The sequence below is a fragment of the Coenobita brevimanus genome, chromosome 77, assembly GCF_032717465.1.
Source record: "Coenobita brevimanus isolate Jiangsu-jjx chromosome 77, ASM3271746v2, whole genome shotgun sequence".
In the NCBI taxonomy this organism is placed as follows: Eukaryota; Metazoa; Arthropoda; class Malacostraca; order Decapoda; family Coenobitidae; genus Coenobita; species Coenobita brevimanus.
The window spans coordinates 227,665-241,813 of NC_137030.1; positions in this window are offsets into that span (position 1 = coordinate 227,665).

Here is a 14,149-nt window from a genome sequence, read left to right on the forward strand (position 1 = left end):
CCAACACCAACCAACCAACCCCAACCACCAACCAACACCAACCAACCAACCCCAACCACCAAAAACACCAACCAACCAACCCCAACCACCAACCAACACCAACCAACCAACCCCAACCACCAACCAACACCAACCAACCAACCCCAACCACCAACCAACACCAACCAACCAACCCCAACCACCAACCAACACCAACCAACCAACCCCAACCACCAACCAACACCAACCAACCAACCCCAACCACCAACCAACACCAACCAACCAACCCCAACCACCAACCAACACCAACCAACCAACCCCAACCACCAACCAACACCAACCAACCAACCCCAACCACCAACCAACACCAACCAACCAACCCCAACCACCAACCAACACCAACCAACCAACCCCAACCACCAACCAACACCAACCAACCAACCCCAACCACCAACCAACACCAACCAACCAACCCCAACCACCAACCAACACCAACCAACCAACCCCAACCACCAACCAACACCAACCAACCAACCCCAACCACCAACCAACACCAACCAACCAACCCCAACCACCAACCAACACCAACCAACCAACCCCAACCACCAACCAACACCAACCAACCAACCCCAACCACCAACCAACACCAACCAACCAACCCCAACCACCAACCAACACCAACCAACCAACCCCAACCACCAACCAACACCAACCAACCAACCCCAACCACCAACCAACACCAACCAACCAACCCCAACCACCAACCAACACCAACCAACCAACCCCAACCAACCAACCCCAACCACCAACCAACACCAACCAACCAACCCCAACCACCTACCAACACCAACCAACGAACACCAACCATCAACCAACACCAACCAACCAACACCAACCACCAACCAACACCAACCAACCAACACCAACCACCAACCAACACCAACCAACCAACCCCAACCACCAACCAACACCAACCAACCAACACCAACCATCAACCAACACCAACCAACCAACACCAACCACCAACCAACACCAACCAACCAACACCAACCACCAACCAACACCAACCAACCAACACCAACCACCAACCAACACCAACCACCAACCAACACCAACCACCAACCAACACCAAGCAACGAACACTAAACACCAACCAACACCAACTAACCAACACCAACCAACCAACAGCAATCACCAACCAACACCAACCAACCAACACCAACCACCAACCAACACCAACCAACCAACACCAACCAACCAACCAACCAACACCAACCAACCAACACCAACCAACCAACACCAACCACCAACCAACACCAACCAACCAACACCAACCACCAACCAACACCAACCAACCAACACCAACCACCAACCAACACCAACCACCAACCAACACCAACCACCAACCAACACCAACCACCAACCAACACCAACCAACCAACACCAACCACCAACCAACACCAACCAACCAACACCAACCACCAACCAAAACCAACCAACCAACACCAACCACCAACCAACACCAACCAACCAACACCAACCACCAACCAACACCAACCAACCAACCCCAACCACCAACCAACCCCAACCAACCAACCCCAACCACCAACCAACACCAACCAACCAACCCCAACAACCAACCAACACCAACCATCCAACCCCAACCACCAACCAATACCAACCAACCAACACCAACCAACCAATCCCAATCACCAACCAACACTAACCAACCAACCCCAATCACCAACCAACACCAACCAACCAACCCCAACCACCAACCAACACCAACCAATCAACCCCAACAACCAACCAACACCAACCAACCAAACCCAACCACCAGCCAACACCAACCAACCAACCCCAACCACCAACCAACACCAACCAACCAACCCCAACCACCAACCAACACCAACCAACCAACACCAACCATCAACCAACAACAACCAACCAACCCCAACCACTAACCAACACCAACCAACCAACCCCAACCACCAACCAACACCAACCAACCAACCCCAACCACCAACCAACACCAACCAACCAACCCCAAACACCAACCAACCCCATCCACCAACCAGCACCAACCAACCAACCCCAACCACCAACCAACACCAACCAACCAACCCCAACCACCAACCAACACCAACCAACCAACCCCAACCACCAACCAACACCAACCAACCAATCACAACCACCAACCAACACGAACCAACCAACACCAACCACCCACCAACACCAACCAACCAACACCAACCAACCAACACCAACCACCAACCAACACCAACCACCAACCAACACCAACCAACCAACACCAACCACCAACCAACCCCAACCACCAACCAACACCAACCAACCAACCCCAACCACCAACCAGCACGGGTATGGTATGGTCGGGTATGGTATGGTGAGACTGGGTAGGATTAGGTTTAGGGTTAGATGCGGTTAGGCTGCGTCAGAATTGGTTAGGTTAGGTATGGGGAGGTTACGTGAGATTGTGAGGTTAAATACAATTAGACTACTTTAGGTGAGGTTAAGTTAGATTAGGTTGGGTTAATTTAGGTTGGATTAGGTCATTCGAGGTTAGGCAGGATTCAGTTAGAGCAAATATAGATTGGTTAGTTGAGACTAGGCCTATATAAATTGGTTTATGCATTGCAGTCTGTTGTTGGTCCGTCCTTCCAAAGTCAAATATCACGGAGGTGGGCGTGGTTTTGTGTGTGTGTGTGTGTGTGTATGTATGTATGTTCGGTTCGTGTTTCGTCTATTTTATATATTTTGTGTGTGCCTTGTGTGACTGAAACTTTCTGTTTGTATGTTTCACTTCTCTTGTGTCTGAGAGTGGACTGCTTAAAAATAGCGTCCTTTATAGTTACGATTCCCTCTTCCTCAGTATAGCATATGTTTTTAGTTTATTTAGCTCTCTCTGGATTATTGTATAAGAGCTTTGTGGAAAATACTAGAACTAGAACGATGGCAGTAGATACAGCCTTGTGTACCAGATATCCTGCCCAAGTTTCATTAGCAGATATCTTGCCCAAGTTGAATAAAGTCGTCTGAAGTAAGAATAAGCTTGAAGAGACGTTGCTGTACTGAAAGTCGTTGGATATGCCTTGTTTTATATCTTCTCGTATGTGGCTGCGAGATAACAGACTCAGGTTCAGTCTTTTATAGCAAGCGTTAAGAGATATCTCAGTGCATTCCTAATTATGAAGGTTAATATGTCAATGGAATGTTTCTAAAGCTTTCCGCCTCCTTTCAAGTAAGGATGTTTACTGTCTATCAAACTCTTCCTGTTGGTAACATTACTGGTATATGTTTACAGCTCCCCACCTCTCAGGCATGGGTGTTTACTCGTGTCTGTTACATGGGTTTCTATTACACTCGTCATATTGGTAATCTGTCGATGGTATGTTTTTCAAGCCTCCTACCTCCCTCTCGTGCAAGGGTGTTTATTATCTATTACACCCCTCCTATTCGTAATTTGTCAAGAGCATGTTTTTAACTTCCGACCTCCCTTGTGCAAGGCTTTTTACTGCTGATTACACACATCATAAAGGGAGTCGCACACTTCCTGTCTGATTATACAATGACAACTCTCTCAAATCATTTATGGTCTTCTCATAGCCTTCATCAGCCTCTGAACCAAGTAGTCTCGTCTGCTTATACTTGCACTTCTCATAGTCCTCATCAGCCTACGAACTACCTATCCAAGCCGTACATAAAGCCAATCAGTCCCACAGAGTCCTGCAGATCCACCTTAGATATAACCATATCTCCACACACACACACACACACACACACACACACACACACACACACACACACACACACACACACACACACACACACAAAATACTATCTAACGGATCATGCTGGTGAGGAAATGTCTTTATGTAAATGTGGTGGTGTGGGAGGTTGCCATGGTAACATAGTCACCTACCACCAGTCAAGTAAGGATCTTCTTATCGATATATTTTGGATAAGGCTGGTTAATATCCCTTTGAACACACACACACACACACACACACACACACACACACACACACACACACACACACACACATGTAATCAAGTTTGGTAAAAGTGGAAAAAGACCTGATTGGGAATATAAGTTAGGAAATAAAACCCTATACACATCAGAAAGAGAGAAAGACCTAGGTGTGATTATCAATAACAGACTATCTCCGGCTGACCACATCAGCGAGAAGGTACGGAACATGTATACACTGCTTGCAAATATGAGAATAGCATTCACATACATAAATGAAGACATGCTAAGAAGGATAATAACATCATTCATTAGACCAACCCTGGAATATGCATCAGTAGTCTGGAGTCCTCATCTCAAAAAGCACATAGACAAGATTGAAAAAGTTCAAAGGGCCACTACAAGATGGATACCAAGCTTAAGGGACCTAAGCTACGAAGAAAGACTAAATAAACTGAATCTACCAACACTACAGGAGAGAAGGAAAAGAGATGACATGATATAAGTGCATATCAGGGGAGGAGAAAATAGACATAAATGATTACTTAACATATGGAGAAGCATCAGCAAGAGGACACTGCAAAAAACTGCATAAGAAGAGAGGTGATAAAGACGTAAGGAAATTCAGTTTCCCAAACAGAGTAATTGATCAATGGAATGCACTACCAAATGAAATAGTGTGTGCCAAAACAACTCACAGATTTAAGGATATGTACGATAAATATGGTTTAAGACACGGGACAGTACGAGCTTGACTCATTCCTGTAAAGATACAATTAGGTAAGAACAATTAGGTAAGAACACACACACCTGCACATAGCTGCACTTCCACATATCCACACCTCACAATGTCTCCAAAGTCACATGCAGTAGGATATGGCATAGAAGACCCTGGTTGTGGTATGATTACCCCAGTGAATCCTGGATCATACTTTTTTATTTTATTCATACTATCTCAAGACGACTTTATTTAATACGATAAATCAGTGGCAGTGACGGTTAACTAAGATATTATTCCTTTCGCATGGGTGACGAGGGGCCAGTAACATGAGCAACGAACAGAGAGCTACAGTATGTGGCATTTCTTTTCTGCAGTGTGTCACAATATCCCGCCGCACACCACCACACATCCCCGCCAGTCCCTCTCTACTCACCAGTCTTCGAAACGACCTAACATTATCTTTCCAAAGCAACGAAGTGTAGATGTTGATACAAATAAACGTGAAATACAATTATGTCTTAGTTTCTCTCCTAAGCTGAACATGTCATCAAATAAATAACTGATATCTTGTGTAATTACCCTTTTGAAATGTTAACGGGCTTAAATATTAGCCGTAAATAACAAGCATAATTAAGTAAGCATTCTGTGAAAATGCTCTGAGTACATAATGGGTTAATTAAGGACGCCAGAATTTAAGAACAAACCAAAGAATAGCCAGCGAACTCAGGCATGACCAAAAGCACCCCACATGGCCTCCCTAGCATTGGAGTACTGGATATGTTGGTACTCCACTATCTGTGTTAGTCATGGAGGCTCAGTAGTACCCTTAAGACAAGTTACTATATGAAAATCTGGTTGGAAAACTTTGAAAGCTTAGAAGTGCAGAGATACCAAGAGCTGAGATAATGCTCAAAATGTCGTCTATTGAATTAAAAGGAACCGATCAAGCCAGTCACTGCTCACATGTCGTAACTCTACCAGACATTTCTAGCCTGAAGATTCCATACAATTCGTCAATGAAGGCTGGAATGCTGATCTCTCAAATTACTACTACTACTACTAACACTGCTCCTACGACTACTATTAACAGTAAACTCCCAGCCCAAAAGCAGTCAAGATGGAGAGTTCCCAGCTCCTACATCACTTCAAAAACTCTTTACCTAAAATCTCGTGGCCAGTGACATGCAAGATTTTCGCATAATACTCTGTACGTAGAACGAATAACATGCTAGTTTATGGAATACAGGAGTCTGCCACAGCTCTCCATTTGGGGAAAAGAATGGTTAAAGGAAAAAACGTAGACAGAGGAGAGTGGGAGAAGGCTGTGGTATTGGACTGTTCGGGGGTACTATCGATGTTTTCACTGCCTTTTTTTCTCATATACAGAGTGAAACTAAAGCTTTATTAATCCTCAGATACGCACATCATTGTTAACTGACGTGATCTGGTACGAGTATGGCTGAAAACAAAATATGTAATCAGAAAAGCGACCAGAAAAAAAAAAATCGTTGTTTCTGCTACTAGTGGATGTTATTACAGTCAACCGAGAAAGCCCGATGAAGGTATGTGTTTGGCCAGGTTTATATATCTATCTTTCAGTCTGTCTACCTGACCGCCTGCCTCTCTGCCTTTTCTGCCTCCCTGCCTGCCAGCCTGTCTGTTAGCAAGATTATAAGGGAAAGTCAGCAGATTATCTTATTTCTTTATTTAGATTTTGAATTTACTATTCTAAACAAACCCTTACGAACTCGGGAACGTTGTCGCTGGAATCCAAGCAGGAAGAGTCAGCGGACAGTGAATAATTGTTCGCAGTTACCCATCCATTTTACTGCTTTCTCTGAATAGGAAGCCCACCCCGACTTAATCTGTTGCGTCACAAAACGTGCGCGGGGAAGTCAAGCGAGCAGATCATCTCTGTCATTAGACTTTGAGTTAGGTTTGGATGAAGTATTTTTTTTTTTTTAATAGCATTCAGTAAAAGGTCAGGGGTACAAGACAAAGATAAAGGTTCAGTCAGCCGTCATGTCCGAGCGAGAGGCTCATCAATTTCGAAGCATTGTGATGAGCAAGTAATAAACAGTAGCTCAGAGATAGACTTCGTGGAGAGAGTGCATCAGCACTTCACGTCTACACGATTATTTGATTTTCTGTTACAATACTCTAGAATCACAGGTGTTTATTGATAAAGTGGACTGGCGTTTGAATCGACTGTGAGGCACGAGAGTTGTTGGCGTCACTTCATAAGCTGGTGGATAGATTTTGCTGGATTTTCTCGCCATTGTCCTCCTGCCTGTGATCTCGCCTTGTTCCCGCTGCACCCTCCAAAGGTATGCTGTTTGGCTTTTTCTATACTCGCTGCTCACGACCCTGAGGTTGTCATTATCGTACCCTGGCAACTTACCATTCAAAAGCGCGACCGATTTCGTATCATATTATGCACGAATCGATATAATAAGCACGAATATATTATACACGAATGTTATTATACACGAACATATTATACACGAATCACATGCGTCTCATATAATATCAACCTCAGAGGCGTGCCCCACGACTATAATTCTGTACTCGTTTTACTCTAACTTGGCTCAAATTTTCCATCCCTCCAACCTGAATGCTGAGTTGTAGGAATAGATTAATGCTAGAAAACGTAAGTCACAAAAAAGTGGTATGGAAAGGAAGCCGTAGCGTTGTCCGTCTCTTCCAATGATCCATGTGAAGTAAGCTGCAAAAGGACGAAAATTTGGGCCACTTAACAATGAGAAAATAATATACTACGTGTTACAATGATAATCTAGGACGCTGTGGACGGTTGAGAAGTTTGCAGTTTGCAATAGAGGGACAGGAAGACAGAGAGACAGACAGGCAGAAGACAGACAGATACAAGGCAAGGAGACACAAAGGGGAGACGAAGCGTGGCATTATTATTAGTGTAGATGACTACAGAGCACATTGCATTTGTGCCCTAACTTTAAAAGCATGTCTTCTCATGCAGAGGTTCTTTGACGAGTAGTGAACTAACAAACAGACAGAAACACACACAGAAACACACACACACACACACACACACACACACACACACACACACACACACACACAAATACTCTCTAATAGAACATACTGGTTGGGAAATGTGTTTACGTAACTTTGGTGTGGGACGTTGCCATCGGAACACGCAGGCACCTCCTGCCAGACAAGCAAAGATTTTCTTAACGAAATAGATTTGCATAAAGCTAGTTAATATCCTTTTGTACACACACACACACACACACACACACACACACACACACACACATTTCCTAACATGCATACACAAACCTCCATTCACACTCGCTATGAACTTGGCCATCACTCCACAAGCAGCATCCCTTCCGGACACACACACAGATTCACCTCCGTAAGCACAGACAACTCAACACACACACACACACACACACACACACACACACACACACACACACTGGGTGTGTGCGTGTGTGAAGGTCACAGCCTTGCCCATAGATCGGACTATATGAGCTCTCAGCTCCCTTCCGGGAGGGTAAAAGCTGACGATCACGACCATCAAGTGATCCTGACCGACCCGGTGAATTACACACACACACACACACACACACACACACACTACAGGGAACCTCTACAAATGGTAAGAAGCAGACAAGAAACATTCAGATATTATGGATCTACAGTAAGAAGTGTGAACGTCGGGGGTAGGGTTGCGAGAGGTAGACCGAAAAAGACCTGAGACGAGGTCATAGAGTGTGACCTCAGGGATAAGGGACTGAATAGGGAGGCTGCCAGAGATCAAGCAGCGTGGAGAGCCATCATGTGACTAAGGCCGACGCATGCAAGCTTACTGGAGCTTTTATAAAAGATACGATACGATCACAGTACAAAGCAACTGATTAAGCAGCCAATAACTTAGTGTAGAATCCGAATGCAGTATAGATATCGCTGGGAAATAAGCCAGGAAAGATGTGATAAACTGTAGATTAGGAGGAAAAAATGGAAAACACAATCCACTGAGTGTCCACATATAGAGCCACATAGAAATTTATATTAGACCACCGCCATTAAGAAATAAAAGGACCTTTTAACATGGACGCAACGTAAGAACAAGAGAGAGAGAGAGAGAGAGAGAGAGAGAGAGAGAGAAACGAAAAGATAATGGACAGTATAAAGATTCGTCGAAGTTACATAAGGCTCCCCTACATTTTGTGGGAATTTTCTTTATTGCAAGCCCCGCCCCCAATGCGGCGTCTACTAGTCTGCCTCAACCCATTTAAAACCCCCATGCCCAGTCTGAGACCCTCAGTGTCGCTCTTGGGATGGTTGAGTGTATATCTGCTTCGGTTAGCACATGGCGCCAGGCCGTCTAACTCTTCATCCGCATGTCGCTCATCACCGCCTCAGTTACCAAATGTTATACGGGGAGTGTATATGTGCGCCGCCCAGCTCCGTGGCGCCTGTCTGGTTTACCCACAGGGTACCAATGCACACCAGTCTCGCGTCATGGCAAGGGCGGAACATGTTCGTGTTTCGCTGAGGGTTCACTTAAGCACCAATAGTTTATTTATTACTGACCCTTTTATTAATCAACTACTTAGTTCACACCCTGCAATTCACTTAAGACTCTAAACCACCTCTACACACATTATCAAGATCACGGCAGCCACGTAATAACCCGCCATCCTCATATCCAGCACCCTCTCCTCAGACCGTGACCCCCCCATACTCCCCTTCCTAGACCCCTCCCCTTTCCTTATCCCCCTACCCAGAATTGATTAGGTTAAGTATGTGGAGGTTACGTGAGATTGTGAGGTTAAATACAATTAGACTGGGTTAGGTGAGGTTAAGTTAGATTAGGCTGGGTTAATTTAGGTTGGATTAGGACATTCGAGGTCAGGTGAAGTTCAGTTCGAGCAAATATTTATAGGTTAGGTGAGACTGGGCTAAAATAAATCGGTTTAGATATGATTAGGTTGGTTTGGGTTAGGTGAAGTTGAAATACAGAACCACAGGTGTTTATTGATAAAGTGGACTGGCGTTTGAACCGATTATGAGGCACGAGTTTTGTTGACGTCACTTCATAAGCTGGTGGTTAGATTTTGCTGGATTTTCCCGCAATTATCCTCCTGCCTGTGATCTGTCGCCTTGTTCCCACTGCACCCACGGAAGGTATGCTGTTTGACTTCATTCTGTACTCTGACTTGGCCTACAATTTCCATCTATCCAACTTGAATACTGAGTTGTAGCAATGGATTAATACTAGAACATGTAAGTCACAAAAAAGTGCCAATGAAGAGAAGCCGTAGCGCTGCACTTTTCTGCTAATGACCCATATGAAGTAAAGGGCAAAAGGACGAAAATCTGGGTCAAGTTACCCTGAAAAAAAGTAATATAATGCAGGATAGTATGATATTCTAGGAAGTTGTGGACAGTTGAGAGTTGTTTGTGAATTGCAATAAAGGGACAGGCAGACAGACAGACAGATAGAGGACAGACAGAGGCAGAGAACGGAGACACGTTAGGGGAGAAGAATCCTGACGTTATTGTGAGTGTAGTTGACTTCATAGCATACTACATTATATTTGTGCCCTAACTTTAGTAGCATGTTTATGTATAACCAAGGTTCGTTGACAAGTAGTGAACTAACACACACACACACACACACACTGCAACCACATCAAACGATACACCCCCCACCCACCACACACAACACATTCACCTAAACACACACACACACACACACACACAGACGATTATACTATATGATACTTATTCATTTTTTATAGACGAGGATAGTCGTCCGTTTGCAGTTCATTTTTCATAGCTCAGTAACAGAATAAGGCAGTACTATGGCCAAGCATATTTGTCATACCACTTCTTTGTGTAGCAGTTGAAGGTGTAGTTGGTATGCATGGTGTGCCTGGAAGAAATGAAAATGGGGAACGAATGATAGCGATGTGTGTTGAGCGAGAGATGGTGATTGGGAATACGCTGTTTGAGAAGAAAGATAATATTTATAAGTATACATGGGTGAGACAGGAGGGTGGAAGGGTTGTTGATAGAGCCTTGATGGACTATGTGGTTGTGTCTAGGAATGTAATAGGAAGATTGTTGGATGTGAGAGTTCTGAGAGGGGAGGGTGGAGGTATGTCTGACCACTACCTGGTGGAGGGAAAGTTAAGAGTAGGAAAGAGATGGATGAGAGCTAGGAGGGTTAGGTGTGGCAGGGAGGTTTTGAAAGTGAGTGAGTTGGATAAAAGAGAGAAAAAGATAGAGTATCAGGAGAAATTGGAAGATGAGTGGAACGCAGTGAAAGATCGGGAAAATGGCAGCGTGGAGGAGGAATGGCAGTTGTTTAAGAGTGCTGTGGTGGGGCATGCAGAAGAGGTGTGTGGTATGAGACGTGTGGGTGGTGGTGTAAGAAAAGGAAGTGAATGGTGGTGCGAGGAAGTAAGTATGGCTGTGGCAGAGAAGAGACGTGCATATGAAGTGTGGCTGCAGAGGAAGGATGAGATGTCATATGAAAGGTATAAGGAGAAGAGGAATAGAGCGAGAAGGGCTGTGCGTGATGCTAAAGTGGCAGCAGATGAGAGGTGGGGTAGGCGGCTGACAGAGAATTTTCAGCAGAATAAGAAAATGTTTTGGAAGGAGGTGAAAAGGGTGCGAAAGGGAGAGTCTGGGAAGGAAGAACGAGTAAAAGCAGAGGATGGAAGGATGTTAATTGAGATGGATGCAGTAAGGAAGAGATGGGCAGAGTATTTTGAAAGATTGTTAAATGTAGAGGAGGAAAGGGTGGCTGAGATTGTGGCGGATGGAAGGGTGCAAGGAATAAATGTGTTGGGAGAGTTGAATGATTCTTTGATCACGAAGGAAGAAGTGGAGAAGGCAGTAAAGGAGATGAAAACAGGGAAAGCTGCAGGTATGGATGGGTGTGCTGTGGAATGCCTGAAGGGTGGTGGAGTGACTATTGTTGACTGGTTAGTAAGATTGTTGAATGTGTGCTTTGAGAAAGGTATGGTGCCAATTGACTGGGCAAGTGCTTGTGTGGTCCCGTTGTATAAAGGCAAGGGTGATAAGTATGAATGTACTAGCTTTAGGGGTATAAGTCTGTTGAGTGTTGTAGGTAAGGTGTATGGTAGAGTGTTAATTATTAGAGTTAGAGAGGGTACAGAGGGAGTGATTAGTGATGAGCAGTGTGGCTTTAGGAGAGGGAGGGGATGCGTTGATCAGGTGTTTGCTGTGAGACAAGTGTGTGAAAAGTATTTAGCGAAAGGCAAGGATGTGTTTTGGGCATTTATGGATTTAGAGAAAGCGTATGATAGAATTGATAGGGAGGCTTTGTGGACTGTTTTAAGATTGTATGGACTTGATGGTAGGTTACTAAAAGGGGTGAAAAGTTTTTATGTAAATAGTAGAGCGTGTGTAAGAGTGGGAAATGCTGTGAGTGATTGGTTTCCCGTGAGAGTGGGGCTGCGACAGGGATGTGTGATGTCGCCTTGGTTGTTTAATATTTACATGAATGGTGTTGTAAGGGAGGTGAATGCAAGAGTTTTAGGTGGTCTGAGTCTGATAAATGTTGATGGAGGAGAGTGGAATCTGAAGCAGCTGCTGTTTGCAGATGATACTGCACTGGTGACTGATTCAGAGGAGAGATTGAGACAGTTGGTAGAGGAGTTTGGAAGGGTGTGTGAAAGGAGGAAATTGAAAGTAAATGAGAATAAGAGTAAAGTGATGAAGTGTACGAGGTTGATAGATGGTAGGGGGATGAATATAGTTTTGAATGGTGAGTTGCTTGAGGAGGTAGATTGTTTTAAATATCTAGGGTCACATGTTGCTGTGGATGGAAGAATAGATGCAGAAGTGAAGTTTAGAATAAATGAAGTAGGAAAGGTGCTGGGAGGAATGAAAAAAGTGTTTAAATGTCGTTCGCTTAGAATGAATGTAAAGAGAAGGCTGTATGAGGGTGTTGTGGTACCGACTGCATTATATGGGGCTGAAACATGGAATATGGGTGTAGCAGAGAGGAAAAGTTTGAATGTAATGGAGATGAGATGTCTGAGGAGTATGTGTGGAGTGACGCATATGGATCGGGTGCGAAATGATGAAGTGCGAAGGAGAACTGGAGTTGTTCGGGAGATGGCTGGTAGAGTTGAGCAGAGGGTGTTGCAATGGTTTGGACATATGGAGAGAATGGATAATGAGCGATTGGTGAAAAAGATAACTAGATCTGATGTGAGAGGTGTAAGGCTGAGAGGAAGACCACAAATAGGATGGATGGACAGTGTGAAGAGAGCGCTGGATGCGAGAGGGATGTCTGTTGAGCAAGGAAGAGTGGCTGTGCGTGACAGAAATAAATGGAGAGAAATTGTGAATGAATAAGTGATGACGCAGCCCTGAGGGGATATTCTCCCGCATTTGGTCTGATCAGCTAGTCAGGTCAGGTGCGGGTAAGGGGATGGGTCTGTTATGATGTGGCAGGGGTAAACCAGTTCTGCTGTCGGGCCCTGCTGCGGATGTCACTGATTGCATTGCCCAGTTGACCCTTGTGCGGTGTGGTGCGGTGAGGATCTGTCCGTTCTCCCCTTTGGGGCTAAGATGCAAATGAATGTGTTTGAATGGATGAGTAAATGGAGAGTGAGTCGTCCTGTCTCGGCTACCTCCCTTTCCTTGGGGGAAGCAGCCTAGGTATATAGATAGATAGATAGATTCTTTGTGACAAGCACCATATTCAGTGTTAACCCCTTGTCACAGCACTTTATTTAAGAAAGAGATTGCAATTTTACGCCAAGTTAGAGTGAACAGGGTATAGTAGTGATGCTGCAACACACGTATATTTGTCCTCTTGTTTACAGGTCAGTCCACACGCAGTCCTTAGGTCACGTCTTCCATAGAGCAGGTAACACATGGACAGCTAGCGTAACAAAATGGCAGACCAGAGATGGAATGAGAGGATGAGGCACACAGAGAACAAGATAGAGATGATACTCGCAGATCCACCGAGCTGGGACCGAACAAGCTAAACAAAGGATCGAAGTGGAGACAGGTGAGAGGGGTCCTTATCCTACAGTGGTATGTCACAGTTTAATGATGATGATGACGACGATGATGGTGATGATGATGATGATGATGAATGATGATGATAAAGATGTTGATGCTGATGATGATGATGTAACTCCGTGCAAACTCTAGAGGAAGGTTAGATGATGGTGATGAATATGATGATAAAGGTGATAATACTGATATAACTTCTGTACTACATTTTTAACAGTGCTGGGATGATGATGACATGCTGCTGCTGCTACTGCTGCTGCTGTTGACGATGATGATCATGATGATGATGATGATGACGAGGAAGATGATAATGATGATTACGACAACGAAGACGACAGCGATGATTACGACGACGACGATGATGACAACGACGACGATTTTCAAGTCATTGGCTGAGTCACCTC